General features: G+C 33.1%; 1 long non-coding RNA gene across 4 annotated transcripts in view; it reads right to left on the bottom strand.

The window, feature by feature from the left end:
• LOC140700455 (uncharacterized) overlaps positions 1 to 18,142 on the bottom strand; it is a 108,691-nt gene that overhangs the window by 67,894 nt on the left and 22,655 nt on the right. The gene's annotated exons all lie outside the window — the stretch shown is intronic.

The following is an 18,142-nucleotide window of genomic DNA, read 5'->3' as shown; positions in this document are numbered from 1 at the left end:
GCTGGACTCACAGGTCTCACACAAACATCCCCAGAAGGAGGAAGGGGAAACGACCTAAGTTGGCACACATTGCATCTACCCCTTTTATCAAGTAAGAAAAAACTCTTCCAAGAACTCTTACTGCAGGTTTTCCCTTAAAGATCATTGAATGAAGCTCAATGACATGACCGTGTCTACCACATGGAAGACACAGAAAATGTATTTCTCACTTTGAACACAGTGAGGGGCCCTCTTAGAAAAGAGAGGGTTAATGACTATTGGTAGGTAGTTAGCTGACTAGGGCAGTAATTTTTTTTAATATCTTTCTGCAAAGACATTGCACCATAGTTAATCAACAGTTATAAATGCTGTGAATTGTTTTACTGCAGAACACATCCTATCTCCTACTGCTAAAAGTTGACAATATTCATCACATACAAACAGCTGAAGCATCTGCAGTGATTGCTGCTTTGACAGCACTGCTTCTTGTTTCACACACGTGAACAAGAGGAGGGGTCCAGAGAAGAAGCCCTTATTACATTGGAAACACACTAAAATCTCTCATCTTTCTGTTTTAATGGCTAATGAAAATGCAATTTTTAAGAGATCATTGTATGGTCACCTATGTAGCTTATCTTTTTGAAAAGATAGAAAGGCTTGACCCTGGATACTAAGCATTATCTTGTATCTCACTTTATATCAGACATAAATGATCTCCCCTACCTATCCCCAAAGGTCAAATAATCAGCTATGGGAAATTTTTTTAAAGTACATTTCTATTCAGTTATAGAAGCAAACAAGAAGAGGAGGGAAGAACTGTGTATTTTAAAGAACCCGCATAAAAGCTGTCCACGTTGGATGTCACAACTGTGTATCTCAGGGCCTTTCCTTTCATACTTAAGAAACGTAATGCCCCTGAAAAGGAAAAGAAGAAATTCAAGCTATTAAGCACATGTTCTTTTCTCTGTGCCTCTCCATTGATTAATGCCCTGAGCTCACACAGCTGTAAAGTTATACTGATGTCCTCTTTAGACTGTGCCTCACATGACTTTACTCAGAAAGGGAGAGAAAGGCTTGTTAAGTCAGGAGTAAATGAGATATCTCATTTGCATTGAAATATAGAGAGGACCAAAGAAAAGGGCTGTTTCTTCTTTGCCCAGTGCATTTCTTTCTTCATAATATGTGGATGATAAAATGGAGCTGGACATGCTACGGTCATTTGCATTTGGATGTGCTTCTTATAATGCCTTCTTATGCCTCTCATTTCAAACACAAATGATACACTGAATTCTTATCCATGCAGGAGGCTATTAGACCACCATGCAGTTTTATTTTGTATGCCGAGAACAAGGTCTGGCTTCCTGCTTTGGATTATTTTATCCTGTTAGAGTATCCACATGATTGAAAACAACCTTATAAATAAAATATCCCAAATTTACTATATGATAAAAATGTTTTATAACCCATTCTCCTAACAGGAAGTACAGAGGTAGTCAAATGCCTTAAATCAGACATTCTTTACTACTTGGCTTAAAGCATTATTCACCAGAGGCTAGTGGTTGTTTGAACAATTATTTTAAATTAGCCTTGCTTTCCGGCCATATGAAATAAAGTGATTCTTTCAAAAAAAATGGTTCAGGTGAATCATTACTCATTATGAAAACATTACAATAACAGGTATGTTTGTTCTCATTTTCCATCACATTCTTATATATAAAAGAAACCAAAACCAAAACCTTAAACCTACATTTCCCTACTGAAGGAGAATAATAATATTATTTCAGTTAGTGACTAAGTATATAAAATTAACAATCATCTCAGCCAGTAGACTCCTTGTGAATGGCGCTGAAGAAGATGGACAGTCCTAGAATCAGCAGAGAGCATTCCTTGCACTGGGTTACCACAAGCATCACACTACAGGGAAGGCACAACATTCTGTCTTGAAAAGTAAAGTGGCATCCTTTCTCGCCTGGTTCTCCTACAATGTTGGATCCACTCCTGCTTGCTGGGATGGTAGCAGGTTAACTCCCAACCTGCTGTTTCTAGGTCAGGCTAGCCTGCCCTTGCCTGGATTCCACACACACAGACATTCCACCAGTTAATTACTTCCCCTGCTGAGTATTGTTCAAGAAGCTGCACCATTGTATGTCACACTCCTAGGTTACTATGATAAAAGAAGCACTAATTTAATTTCCTATTGGAGGATATTGACTTAAACACAAGCAATGTCACATGGAAGACTCCTTTAGGAAGAGAGTCATTTCAATTGTAAGCCTTTAATTCAAGGCCACCCATAAACAGCATTGAGTACGTGGGACTATCTGACCCCAGCGAACAAAGTAACAAACAACTTGTTATTACAAAACATTTAAAATTAGATTACAACTCATTTCCAACATTCAGATTTTTAAACTTACTGCTTGTTAAAATTTTTGGAATAGTTTATTTACATATTTTCTAATGAGTTTTATTTTATCCTTTTACTTAGCTTGATTCATTCATGGACAGATGTCTGGTCTTCAACGAAATCTCTGCTTAAGTGAACTTCATGAAAACCACCTAAATTCACTACCTTCCACTTCTTCAGCTCTTACTCATTTCTCACCATGGAATTGCAACTCTCTTAGTCTCACCAGCGCTCTCACTAATTCGCAGTGGCAGAGCAACTGTGGGGGTGGGAGAGAGCCCCTTGTATGAAGCAGTACAAAAATAAATTTTTGTTAAATTTAAGGGATTCTTAAATTACACCTCTTACTTCTAACCCTCTCAATTTAGGAAAAAATATATAAACAAGTGAGTGTTTTTTGTTTCTTTTTTTTAAGTTTACTAAATTTACTGCTTCTTAGTGAAAGTAGCTTTAGCTGTCTGGTCAAAATAACTTCCTAACTTTCTAACATTGAGTTGAAGAGGCTGACCCAATCTGTTTTGTGGCTAAAAAGAAAACAAAATCATGAGCAGACCATGAAGAACCTTTTCTGCAGGCAGAAAGAGGAAGTGAAAGAAGCTGAACTTCCTTCCCAAATTTACTGTATTAGTTTCTTATCACCACTGTATTACCACAAACTTACTGGCATAAAGCAAGACACATTTATGATCTTCCAGATGAATGCATAAGACTCTTACACAGGTTTCACTGAGCCAAAATCAAGTTGTTGGCAGCGCTGCATTCTTTCCTGAAGACTCTAGGGAGTTGATTTCCTTGCCTTTTCTGGCTTCTCCAGGCTGCCTGTGTTCACTGGCTCTTGGCCCTGTCCCTCCATCTTCAAAGCCAGTGGTGGCGGGTTGAATGCTTTACACATCAAATGATCTCTGAACTCCTCTTCAGTTTTCCTCTTTCTCTTTTAAGGCTCCATTTTGCCCACCCAAATAATCCAGAATAATCTCCCTATTTTAAGGTGCACTAATTAGCAAATTTAAATCCACTTGCTGCCTTAATTCTCCTTGTTACATAAGGTATCATATTCACAGGTTCTGGGGATTAAAGTGTGGGTATCCTTGAGGTACCATTATTCTGTCTACCATAGTCACACCTGATCACTGCTCTTCCCACCTGAGTGAGGGGTAGGTGAGGACCTAAAGGAATCATCCAGATGATATCTCCCTGTAGAAAGCTTGAGGAGTGGTGAATATATATTCCTCCCACTGTTAGATTAATTGCAGAAAAATGTCCCAATTCTTTCTTCTCTGAATATACATCCACCGTAATGCATCTTATCAAAAGGTAGATCCCATTTTCCCACTCCTTGATTCCTGGTAGGCCCAGTGACTTGCTTCGACCAGCAGAATGCAGCCAACATGATAGTGTTCTTTACCTGAGCCTATGTCTCAAGAGGACTTGGGTTTCTCTTGCTTCTCTGCCTTTGCCATGGAAACACACCCAGGGTAACCTGCTAGAGGATGGGAGACAGTCCTACCTCTCCCTTTAATCCAACTGCCAGCGAGACACCTGCCTTCTAAGTACACTCAAGGTCACAGAACCATTCAGCCATCTCCACTCTAATTTGCCAAATCCAAAACCAGTAAGTTAATAAATAAGTCAGTTTTAATGCACTACATTTTGTGGTTGGTTATGCAGGAGTGTGGTGGCAATAGATTTCCAGTACACAGGATATTAAATAATAGTGTCTTCCTAAAATGAAGTTGTAAAAAATTTCAACCAGACACATCATCTTCTCACCTAGGAAAATGTCCTTTTATTAATAGTCCACTTGCAGTTTCCTATTAGCAAACTGGTTTCATTAGTCTAACCTCAACTCCTCATTCTTCTCATCTCTGCTACACTGAAGGTTAAAATGAAGCTCAGCCCTTTACTAAGGGCTCTCCAAACGATGGCCAAGTCTGGTCAAGATGTTATGTGTCAAATTTCTCGATAATTTATTCTAAAATAAACTGTGTTGTACAATAATTTAAGTTATACTTTTTCCAACTTCACTAGCCTCGTTAAAATGTAGTATTCGCTGACTTTTCCAAATAATGTTTGCAACTCAAATAATGCATAATGCCATATGAATACATATACATAATGTTTTGCTTAATGCATAATTGTTAGAAATATTTGGAGAATGGAGAAAGGCAGAACTGGACACCAGTTAATTTAATGGTTTAATTTTAACTCTATGAGTTAAAAACTGAGAGAGATGGGTTGGGCATAGTTCATGCCACACAGTAAGTATTGTGACAAAGAATAAACTAAATGATAAGAGAAAGTGTTTATAATACTGGTAGTCACATGGCGAATGTTTAACAAACATTGACTAAAATAAGTATTGTAGATAAAACTTATAATAATAACAAAGCTACTTGATAATACATAAAAATTATAGCCTTTTATCTTTGAATTTCATAAGTTTTTGCCACAATATTTGACTTTTTATATCCATTTCTTTTTCAACTTAAAAGTAACCAATGCAATTTCAAATAAATATTTACCAAAATTTAAAGGTATTTATTCCTTTTCCAAATTGTTCTATTTCAGTAATGGTTATTTGTGAAAATTCTAATGTAATTAGTTTTTATGCTTATAACTTGACTAGATGATATATAGAAACAATGGAGGGAGATAACTAAGAAAAGGTAAGGTAACTGAAATCGTGAATAATATCACATTTTTTAGAGTCAAACTGGCTTGGGTTTCATTTGTGGCTCTACCACTCACTATTTTTATGCCCTAATCTGTACAATAATGTCAATGGTAAGCATATCTCTCATCAAGTTATTATGAATATGCAATGAGTTAATAACAGTTAATTGCTTAAAAAAACAGGCCCAATATGAATTCTGTATAATTGTTAAAGTCGTTTCTTTCACAGTGCTAAAAATTGGAATGGAAAATTGCAATGACATCAAACGTGATCATTTCCTTTGCCTTTGATGGGGAAAAAATAACAAGGTAATAAACACGCAAATACAGAGGACGATGTACAGTTAATAAGAGAATTAGAGTACGATAACAAAGAACAAATGAAATTATCCTCTTGTAGTCCACATGGTCCTGCAACGTTGAACATTCTGATTTTTTTTCACACTACAGTACCTTGGATTAGAGATCAAGTCTACTTCAATTTGCTCTTACTCCCAAGAACCCACTGAACAAATACATGAGTGGGCAAAGATGACTCTTGTAATATAAGCATCTGTTGACATATAAGTAACTAAAAAAAAAAAAAAAAAACTTCATATCTATTCTCCAAATTCTGTTCGGTTCTCATACCATTTCAGTTTTCTCAACTGACCAACTCAACACCATACACTGTCCCCAGCCTCCTTCCCTCTTTTCTTTTTCTTTCTTTCATTCTACTCCTTCATGTTTGAAATACAATTCCCACACTTGTTCTTCAGGTGAAACTGTTTCATTAAATAAAACAATACAAAAATAAATTAAATAGAAATCCTGGTGAATATAATTTTCTCAATCTTTTTACACCTAAGAATTAAATTAAGAACAATCATGTATTATCTCAAATTCAAATATTCAAAAAACACTATGCAGAGCTTAAGAAGTTTTTTTAAGGTATTATCGTGATGTACAAGTGGATGCTCTGTATATGTACAGGCAAAAGAATCAAATTGGACCCCTATCTTACGCCACTCACAAAATTAACTTGAGCTAAATTAAAGACTTAAATGCGACCTGAAACCATAACATTTCTAGAAGAAAACATAGTGAAAAAGCTCTTGGACATTGGTCTTGGCAATGGTTTTTTGGATATGACACCAAAAGCACAAACAGTAAAAGCAAAAATTTTTAAAAAGTACGACTATATCAAACTGTAAAAGCTTCTCTACAACAAAAGAAACAATCAACAGAATGAATAGGCAACCTGCAGAATGGGAGGAAATATTTGTAAACCATGTATCTGATAAAGGAATAAGATCAAAAATGTCTAAAAACTCATAAAGCTCAGTAATAAAAAAATCCAATTAAAAATGGTCAGAGGGACTGAATCAACACTTTTTCAAAGAACACATACAAATGGCCCACAAATACATGAAAAGATACTCAACATCATTAATTATCAGGGATATGCAAATCGTAAAACCACAATGAGATATCATCTCACACCTGTCAGAATGGCTAGCATCAAAAAGACAAGTAACAAGTGTTAGTGAGGAGGAAAGGGAACCCTTGTGCACTGTTGGGGGGAATGTAAACTGAAATCACTATGGAAAACAGTATGGAGCTCCCTCAAAAAATTAAAATTAGAGCTACCATATAATCCAGAAATCCTATGTCTGAGTATATATCTGAAGGAAATAAAATCACTATTTTAAAGTTATCTGCACCCCCATGTTTACTGCAGCTTTATTCACAATAGCCAGGGTATGAAAATAACCTAAGGGTCCATCAACAAATAAATGGATATAATGTAGTAGATACATACAATGGAACATCATTCAGCCTGAAAAATAAGGAAATCCTGCCATTTGGAGTAACGATGCCTTGAGGGCATTATGCTAAGTGAAAGTCAGTCAGAGAAAGGCAAATACTGTATAATTTCATTTACATGTGGAATTAAAAAAAAGACATATAGAAACAGAGAATAGAATGTTGGTTGCCAGTGGCTGGTGACTGAGGGAAATAGACGTAGGTCAAATGATACAATCTTCCAATTATAAAATGAATAAATCCTGGGTATCTAATATTCTGTGTTATGGCTATGGTTAATAATACTGTATTATATGCTTGAAAATTGCTATGAGAACAGGTCTTTAATGTTCTCACCACATATACACATAAATTTTAATTATGTGAGGTGATGGATGTGCTACCTAACCTTACCATGTTCATCATTTTACAATAAATAAGTATATCAAATCATCAACTTGTACACCTTAAACTTACATAATGTCATGGTCAATTATATCTCAATAAAGTTGGGGAAAAAGCAGATACCATGCAAGATGAACAACTGTTTAAACATGGGAATAGAAATACTATGATTATAAAATTACTCTAGAAGCCTCTAATATATTTTACTCTATAGTCTTAAGTTTCAAGCCAACATAATGTGTCCAAATTTTCTTGCACTATCTTTTTCAGCTCTTTGTATTTTTAACTTCTCTCTTATTGCCCTTATGTATAAAAATTGCCAACCACATACCAATTCAAGGTAACTTAGGAAGGTAAAATCACAAAGGAGGAATAACATCTTAAAAGGAGAGAGATTAAAGGGAAGATAAAGGCAGTCTCTCAAAGACTGCTAATAGTAAAGTTTAAACGACCTTTGAGTTCCTGGGAAGCATTATTTTGAGAGAAATTTTGGTAAGAATAATTTGAAAGAATTTTATTATGTTATTTTAGACTATTTTTCTCCCTGGAAGGGGAAAATCAAAGTAAAATACTACACTTTCAGATCATTTTGCTCACTCTCGATGAAGAGAAATCACTTACCTCATATTGGGTAGACTATTTCTACATTTATAAAAGCCCAAGACAAAATTCCTGAAGATATTTTGTTTAAGAAAATGCACATGAGAAAAAAATGTGACAGTGAGTGTGTATATGTCCATGAATGACTGAAAAATTGTGCTGAACACTGGAATTTGACACAACATTGTAAAATGATTGTAAATCAATAAAAAATGTTTAAAAAAAAAGAAAATGCACATGATATTTTTGATGTTTTAAAATAATGTTCATATTTGGAACTTACATTCCTATAATGGCTCTAAATGACAACTGTATCTTGTACTGTAATTGTCTCATGGTTTGGCTATTTGTGTGTTTGCTATTTATTCATTTCAAATAGTTTTACTGAATTAATTATATCAACAGAATTAAAGTTGTCAGAATTGCAGTCTAGTTAAATGAAATAAACTAACATAGACCTTGGCCAAATTTCCCCTGGTTGGAGTTGCCAGGTCTTTTAAGAATTGGAAATAATTTATCTTAGGAGACTAACAGCATAGGAGAAGGAAACTTAACAGGTGATATAATGAAAAAATAAGAGAATAAGGCACAAAAATAATGAAAAATAAATATAATAACAAAATCATTAGAGAAGGATAAGTAACTTAAGAAACATTTTCCTTCTAAGAAGGAAATTTTCACTCTAAAACTCCATTACATTATCATTAGGAGACTGAGTCACTAGTCACTAGGATTAAAGTTCTACTTCTCCAAAACATGGCTGTGAACCAAAGGTCAAAGTGAAGACAGGTAAATTAGTAGTACCACACTAGACTGAATTAATACATGGCTGGCCCATGTGTTTCTGCTTCCATGGCTTAAGCTCAGACTACGGACTGCATCACTTGGAGGGCAGGAACAAGTTAGTGAGGCAGAATGAGTGATGAATACATAGACAGAAATGTGTTGATCTAGAAACGTGCCCAAGTAGAGGAAACCAGGCCTAAAGAAACTGTAGAGGAAACCAGTTCAATGCCTAGAGAACAGACATCAGTGATGTAGCACCTATTGATATTCTTAGGTTTGAAAACAGCACCAGTACCCATGTTGAACTATTAATATAAAATAGCAGTGGGAGTATTCACTTTGATGGGTTAAAAAAATGAAAATGTAATAGGTCTACCAAACACCTGCTCATTAAGGAAGTTTGATCAGAAGTGTCATTTTCTCATCAAAAGGACATGGGTTTACAAAACCTGGTAGTACTAATTGTTCTGCAGAGCATAATACACCTTAAGCTACTATCAAGCATTTTCAGGACTTGAATGTCACTGAATATGCACTGTCCTCAGTACCTACCTGCCACTTTTCCTGTGGTGGTTATTGATTTATGAGGTTCACCAAGCAGCTCCTGGTTGATTCTTTTGCACCCAACAGTGTGTGCGTTTTCTTTAACAGTTTTCCCAATTGTACTTTGAAAAACTATTAGATGCTCATTTCTACCCACAAAGCAGGTCAGTCCAGTATAAAATAACTGATAGCAAATGAACATACAAAGAACCTCAAAGCTGTTGAACAGAAGTCTTTTGAAAATCATAATTTATTTAACATGTGAAAGGCATTTACTGAGGGTCAACCATCAGTCAGAAATGGAGTATGGATATGAATACAAGCAGGACAGTCTCTTCCTTCAAGAATGTTATCACGGAGAAATTGATGGAAACAGGCAAATGTGGCTTATAAAAATGTGGAACAATTAATCTAAGAGCATTTATTTTGACTGAGCAGATAAAGGAACGGGACATTTTACAGATCAAGGTGCAGCCCTGTTGGTACTTCTTCAGTCAAAATATACACGCTCCAGCGTGTTCCACTTGTGGGGCTTTTTGGTTTGTTTTTTGTTTTAGTATCAGTTTTGATATTTGTACAATATTTTTCAGTTTTCAATCCTTTGGACACATAGTCTCATCATTATTTCATAAATGTGTTTTTAATCAGTATAAATGTGTAGATAACAGGGACGAAATGCGTGCTGATAGCCATAAAGTGAAAATTTTACATATAAAACAGACATTCTAATGTTAAAATAGTTTAGAGTTTATTCTAGATGGTTTTGGCAATATTACAGAACTCACACTGCTTTAGAAAGTGAGGAACTAGCAGTCACAAAGATTTCCGAGAAGGACTAGCTTTTAGAGGAGAATTGTCAGCCATTGCTTCGTTGATTTCAGTTTGATTTCCTTTCAAAGTGAGAAATTATAATGAATCACCACCAATCAGCAAACCTGATTATAGATGTCAGCTACATAGTCTTAAAAAAGCACCTGCTTCCTGGGCAAGTATTAGGCAGCTGTGGGCAAGACTGGAACTAAGTAGTCTTGTGCCAGCAACAAAGATTAAAAAAAGGCCCATCTCTAAAACCTCTCCATCTGTAACGTATTTCTTAAATGGAACCTTAATTATGCCACACACAATTGAAATCTAGGATTTAGAACGTATTTTATATAGATTTAGGTTATTTTATATATATATACTATATAATCAGTTATCAGGTTTTTGTTGACAGAGCTCTCATTTTAATGCAAAAGTGCAAGTTAAATATGAATGCATGTGTCCATGTATGTTTTGGATAACCTTCAAATTTTACTTTCTGATGTAGTGTTATCTTCATTTCAAATTACTAATTTATAACTTTTTGCAAGGCTTAAAATTACTAAAGTTTTCAATTCAGCCCAGATGTTGTCTCTGCCCTTCTATAATTTAATTGGTTCTCCTTTATTTGGCAGAGTCCTGTGCCAAACCACCTGAGATACAACTGGGGTGTTGGGGTTCAAATTGTCATTGTTAATCGTCTTTGGCTTGAGCATAAACGTCTTATGAAATCTGTCTAGGTCGCAAGTTTGAGCAAGTTTTGACTTGCTCAAAATAACAGAAATTGGCCAAAACATGTATCACCAGAGAGAGATCATTTTAGTTATATTTCTCTGGATGCAATGTAACAGACAGAAATTTAGGTAAGATAATCTCTAGGTTAATACCTTTAATTAATGCTGTTACAGTAAAGGTTGGATTGCTCTGGATGGGTAATTTGACACCCTTTAAAAATCTCTCAGTTCTAATATTTTGATTATAAATGTGACAGCTGGGATGTAATACAAACCTCTTTTGAAAATTTTAATTTGCTTAACAAATGCTTTTGGTATTGAAGATAAGGTAATTTAATTCTCTCTCTTTTTTGTTTTCTTTTTTGCAAAACACATGCTGTCTTAACTCAAGGATGGTATTATTGATAAGATTTAGCATCGATGAGTGAGCATGACCACAAAGATCAACATAGGACCAACAGATCTTTTTGTGTTGTAAACATATAATGATTTTACACATTATGTGTAAAACAATTAAAATTAAAACAAAGCAATATGTTTCAGTGAGGTTGCATCAACCATATGTATAGTGCAAATAAAGCACTGTGTTTTGTGTCATCAGCAAGACTTTTATATTAAAATCTACTACCAAACTGTTTCAAAGTTTAGAAACATGATTCTTTTTTTTTGCCATCTGAATAACCCTCTTTTATTTTATCTCAGGTCTCAATAATACACTCTGACATGAAGAAAGAACCAAAAGTCACAACGTTTACATATACTATCCATCTTAACTCCATGTTTCAATGAAAAATGATGAATGAAGATGAAGAGGTTTAAGATAAATAGGAGTTAATAGCAACAGCAGAGAAATAAGAAGTGAAATGTGGAAATACTAAACTGACCAAATAATGAAAACAAGGGGTGGATATTGGTAATCTCCGACAACTATCATATTGACTTTGTCAATTAAAATTATCATTTTATTATGATCTTCATTCACTTCAAGATTTTTCTTAGAAAAACTAAAAAAGACTACCTACTTTTGGAAATCATGGCTATATGACCTTCAGTGATTTTAATGAAATCTAAGAGTCATCAAATAAAAATTAAATAGTATGGTTATACCTGAAATGTAAATAAAATATTTATAAATAATATAGCTTGAAATATCATTGTAAACATCTTAATCTCCAAACAGAATAATTTGAAATGTCCCCTTTTATAGCTATAGGGTGCTATATTTAGTACCTATAAAATACACTTTCCTTTGTAGATGTAATATGTAGTAAATATCTTGTAGTGATATAATTTAAAAAGCATATTTTCCATGACCTGTTGTGGTAGTACTCCCACATCATTCCAAAAGTGTTTATGGACCTTTTTCCTATAAAACAATTATTTCCTCTAGGATAGAAATATGTTTATTTCCAACTTTTCACATTAAGTGATTGAGTTTTATCTGACACTTTGAAATGAGTTTAGATGCTAGCTCAATTAGGATAAGCAAAGAAATAATATCCTAGAACTGTGTATAACCTAGTTATAAAAGACAAAGATAAAATAAGTTATAATGCCGACTAGAACAATACACTTGGTGGTGGTGATGGCCCCTCTGCCTTTACACTAACTCAAACTTGCAGGATTCATCTAATTAAATATATTTAAAAGTATATGCTTCAACTATATCAATGCTGTTATATTGTTAAATAAATGTTTTCATGTGCTTCTTTTAGTGTTTACCATATAACTTCTGTCTTATAAAAAATTTGCTAGTAGTGCTGTTAAAATGTTAAATGATAACGGCAACAAAAGAAATTCTTGCCTGTTACCTTATACAGGGTATACCAAGTGTACTTTTTACTCAGGCTGGAAGAGCATACTAACACTCGATATACAAGCGTCTCTTAAAGTATCATGTACATTTTATACTTATGGGAGTAACTAGACTTACTGTAGTAATCACTTTGTAATGTGTAGAAATATCGAATAACTATGTTATACGCCAGGAACTAACATAATGTTGTATGTAGGTCAACGTTGTAGTCAACTTCAAAAAATTAAATAAATAACCAAACAATCGCATAAGAAGAAATCAGATTTCAGTCACCAGAGGTGAGGGGGTTGGGGGAGGGGGAATTGGATGAAGGTGGTCAAAAGGTACAAATTTCCAGTTATAAGATAAATGAGTGCTAGGGATATGATGTACAACATGGTTAATACAATTAATACTGCTGCATGTTATATATGGAAGTTGTTAAAAGAGTAAATCCTAAGAGTGCTCATCACAAGGAAAAAGATATTTTTTTCTTTTTCTTTTGTTTTGTATCTCTATAAGATGATGGATTTTTTCAAACTTGTGGTAATCATTTCATTATGTATGTAAGTCAAATCATTATGCTGTAGACCTTAAACTTATACAGCACTGTATGTCAATTTTATCTCAAAAAAATTGGAAATCAAATCAAATCAAATCCAAATAAATAACTACATGAATAATATAAATAAAATTCATAGAAGTTTAGATTAAAGAATTGCCCCAGTTATTCTGAATATACTAACTAGATGTATTGTTCAGACAACTTCAAGTTAAAAAACTAAAATAGCTTTTAATACAAAATTTGTTTTAACACTGGTCTTTCAGCCACTGAGATCACTCCATGGGTAAATAAATGTAGTAATGTTTTTGTGTTACGTTTCCAGATACACACACATCTCCCTTCTTCACTCTTTTAAGAAAATGTTACCATTGTGTACACATTGTTTCTCATACTGAAATTTTTCCTTTAACAAAAATATTGTCTTTCAATTCCTTTACATGAATAAGTTTTGTTCCATTGCATTATTTTTTATTTTGTTAAATCTGCCAACCGTCAAGGATCATTTAGGTTTGTTTTATCCCTGGTCATTTATTATTACAATCAATTTTATACAATGTAACCTGGCATAAATATACCTAATCAAGTATTTCTGACTTGAAAAGTGAAATTTCTGAATTAAAAAGGCAAAGCATAAATGTAATTCTAATTTTGGTAGATATTAACAAATTGACTTTCATGAAGTTGTACCAATCCACATAGGCAAAAAATGGCATTTTGTTTTCATATTAGTATTTTCATAACAGTAATTCCTTTCTCATTTTTAATAACAACTGGATAGTAGCTTTTGTACAATGTTAAATGACAATAACAACATGAGTATTCTCATCACTTTGCTTATTTAATGGGAATGTCTCTATTTTCCCCAAACGGAGCCAGTACTGGTTTTGAAAATGATTTTTTTTTTATTTTTTGGTTAGAAAATACCCCATATATACATATGTAGTTCTTGAAAATGATGTTTTAATAAATGCACTTTCAGCTTTTCTGAAACTGGAAATATTATTTTTTTCTTAAATTAACGAGGTAAATTACTGTGATAGATTTCCTAATATTGCACTATCCTTGCATTCCTGGATTAAATAAAACTATCCCTTTTCCCAAAAACAAGATGAAGACACAAAAATATTAAAAATAAAACTTCTTTCTTCTAGGATAATGAGGTTGTCTGGCTTTATTGTGTGCAGAATATATTTCAGTAAAATACATTTTGCTATGGTTTTAGAATTATAAAATTGATGCTACATTACATGTTTCATAGGTGTAAATAACACTAAAATTACAAACAGGCATTTTAAAGTGATCTTCTGCATTACTTGATAATTTTAGTTTACTTTTTTCAGTTTTTTTATTATTATAATTACCCAGTTTCATTATTTTCATTTTATATCTTCAAGTATAATTTTATTTTTAATCTTATTTTCAAACAATAATATTCACTTTGTCTACCTGTGTCTTAAATAGATCATAGTCACATATTGTTCTTTTAATTCAAGTGAATTATTGTAGCAAATATTTTTTGCCCAATGTATTTATTGCTATAAAAAATGACTACTAATTCTATCATACTATATTTATTTTACTTTCTGTGTGTATTTTTAAATACCTTTATTATTTCTGCATTTTTGCTTTGAGTGTGGTAGGTTTTTATGTTAGTACATTTTGCTCTAGTAATTAACTATGTAACCTTATATTTGATACCTCAAATCTTCTACTTAAAGTTTTATTTCCTAATGTAGATGTTTATGTTCCTTCTTCCACCACATCCTTGTTTTCTCCACTAATTATTTTGCATCAGTTATAATTTCTGTGTTTATATTTTTAAAACAGTATTTTAGATAATTTATTTGCTTGATCAAGGATAATATCCCTCACCCAATGAGATCAGACAATTTAATTATCTCCCATTTCTTTCCCAATTTCCATTGTAAAAATTAACATATTTTCTTCTAACCAAACATGATTTACAGAAAGGGAAAGCAGATATAATTTTTAAAACATCTTCAAAGAAAAATTTTTCAAATGTTTCTTATTACACTGTTGATAAGGAAACCAATTCTGCTAGTAATAAAGTAATTTTTACATTGTAATTATTTTCACCTGTCAGAGTTTTTGAAGAATATGAAAATTATTGCCAACTTTAATTTTATTTCAAAAAAGTTATTAGAGATTTAAAAAATTTCAAATTCTGCAATTGTTAACATCATAATGGAAAGATACCATATTTGATTTCTACTGCTGCTGTGACAAATTACTATAAATTTAGGAGCTTTAAATAACATGTATTTATTATTTTTTGTAAATGAGTTTTGTAGCTGAGAAGTCTGACAGCTAAAGATCCCACTGGGCTAAAAATTAAAATGTCTGAATAGTTGTAGTCATTTCTGAGGCTCTAGGGGAAATGTTTCCTTGCCTTCACAATTCTAGAGGATTCCTGCTTTCCTTGGCTCATGGCTTCTTCCATCTTCAAAGCCAACAATGTTGGGCTGAGTCCTCTTCAGCCTTTTCTATGGTTGTCTTCTATTCCCTCTTCCACATTTTATGTATTCGTTGAGCCCAGCCAAATAATCCAGGATAATCTATTTTAAAGTGAGTTGATCAGCAAACTTAATTCCATCTTCAGACTTAATTCGGCCCCTCTCCTCAACCCCACTTGGCCATGTTGCATAACATAGTCATAGGCTCCAAGCATTAAAATGTGGATCTCATTGGAGGAGACTTTATTCTGCCTCCCACACATATCCTCCACTATTCATCATGAAATTCAGTGTTAGTTGTTTCTCATCAACTGACCAGTGCTGTGGCCAAATACAAATGATTTAATCTTTCTGAAATATTTTTCCTTATGGAGAAAATGAATGTTTTTTTTGATAAACTCAGTCTTCATGTCTTGATATGGGTTTAGTGACTGCATTTTTAAAGCTGTTAATTTAAGCATTACATATAATTTTATATTTGAAAATTTTATCCTTGTCAATATCCTACCTCTCAAGCAATTAAAATGCAGTGATGAGCAAAATAATCAGTTTCTTTTAAGTGTTTTACTTGTGGATGAGATAAAAAAGCAGAAGGTCTAATGTAGATGTTTATGTTCCTTCTTCCAAAAGAAACCAGAATCAGTTTTATTCTTATAACCCTACCTTTCAGCTAAGGAAATAGAAATGTTTGGCAAAAATATTCATTGCAGAAAAGTACATAGCTCTTAACAATCAGATTTTTGAAGATCATTCAACAACATCTCATAATTTTCTGAAAATAAAAGATACTAATACTTTAGTTTCATATTAGTAATTCTGTTTGTTTAAAATGCTTGTAAAACATCATACATGGACTCAAATTAAATATAACTAATTAATCAGCACAATTTTCTCTTGGGATATCCTATATATAATATTCATATATTTTTTCTTTTAACCTCTTTGTATTTTTTACTTACTACATTGAGATCATATAATTATTGCTTCAATAAAAATACTTTAAAGAAATGTGCAGATTTGTAAGATATAAGACAATGCATTTGTTAGGAAGTTAAATTAGTAACATAGTCCCATGGATAGTTAATACCTAACCGAGAAGCAACTACAGATATTTTTGTTAACACAACATTTTAATCCATCTGTCATTATCCAGAAGTACAAAACCTATAAAACAACCATTTGGATACCTCAGTTTCAAACCACATTGCACAACTTGATTATTTTGTAACTTCAAACATACCAAGTCTTGACCTCATAAATGTCTCCAGTTCAGTGATCCTTGGAATTTCTCTTATTCACCAGCCACTTTCTATCTTCATTTTATTCCCCACAAAGTTTAGGTTCTATGGGCATCATTTCTATAACTTTCCTTCCAATATATTAAATGTCCTTACCCCTTCAAGTTAAATTTCCATTATGTCCCTCTGGCTAAAACTCATTCCTGATTGAGTTAACCACTGACATTTCACAGCTCTATCACACGTCCTAAATACTTCAATGAAAAAAAAAATCGCATGCCTATTTATGTTAACAACACTATATTTTCAGGACCATTGGCTATAGTTCTAACTTGCAAATCTGTAAACCAATGAAACAATGTTTTTCTACAAGACACTTCTATTTTTTTTTTCATGAACATAGTTGGAAGTATTATCCACTTTCTTCAAATTTCCAGTTGTGTCCTTGACTACCACCTTATACTTAATTATCTGACCTCTTACTTGCTGGATAACATAGAAGCCATAATGAAGACAACACCACCACCACTCTATATTGATGTTTTCCTTCATCCATCAACAGATATAGGTATCTACAGCCACACCCAAGCACATCACATCTTTCAGAATTGTGTTGAAATATCTTTTCTTCAGGGGTCTCTTTTCAATTCTCTCCCACTTTGAGCTCATATTTCTTTTAATTCTGTAGTATAATTAGTTTTGCATTTTTTGGTTAGAATACAAGTATTTGTGTCTGTTCACTCTGGCTTTGAGCTTTACATAATAAAAAGTATCCAAATGTACAAAACGCAGAGAAAGCAACATATGCCATGTTCCCATCACCCACCATCAATGATGATACACATTCTATTATACTTGTTTCATCCATCCTCCCCATTTTACTGCAGTGTTTTAAAGCAGTTCCAGGGTATCATATTATCTCATCATCAAATACTCCAATGCACATCTAATAATAGAGTTTTTCATAACCACAATACCATTATCATACTTAACACAATTAACAAAAATATTTGAATATCATCTAACATCCAGCCAATTTTCCATAATTGTATTATAAAATTAGTTAACTTACATTCAAATCAGGATCTAATCAAAGCACACTCATTCTATTTGGTTGTTATATCTTTTGTATCTCTTTTTATCTAGAACATTTCTGTCCCCTCTGCCATCTTTTTTTTTCCCCACAGGCATTAGCTTTTGAAAAAATGAGGTCAGTTTTCCTAAAATGTCTGGTATTCTGCATTTGACTGATTACTTTTTTGAGGTATGGCATTTATTGTTTATATTTTCTCCATATTTTCTTTAAACTGGAAGGGAAAAGCATTGTTTGAATTTAGATCCAATTTTGGAAGCTAAA

Source organism: Vicugna pacos, chromosome 2, assembly GCF_048564905.1.
Source record: "Vicugna pacos chromosome 2, VicPac4, whole genome shotgun sequence".
In the NCBI taxonomy this organism is placed as follows: domain Eukaryota; kingdom Metazoa; phylum Chordata; class Mammalia; order Artiodactyla; family Camelidae; genus Vicugna; species Vicugna pacos.
The sequence above is the reverse complement of the archived record's forward strand: the minus strand, read 5'-3'. Positions and strand labels throughout refer to the sequence as shown.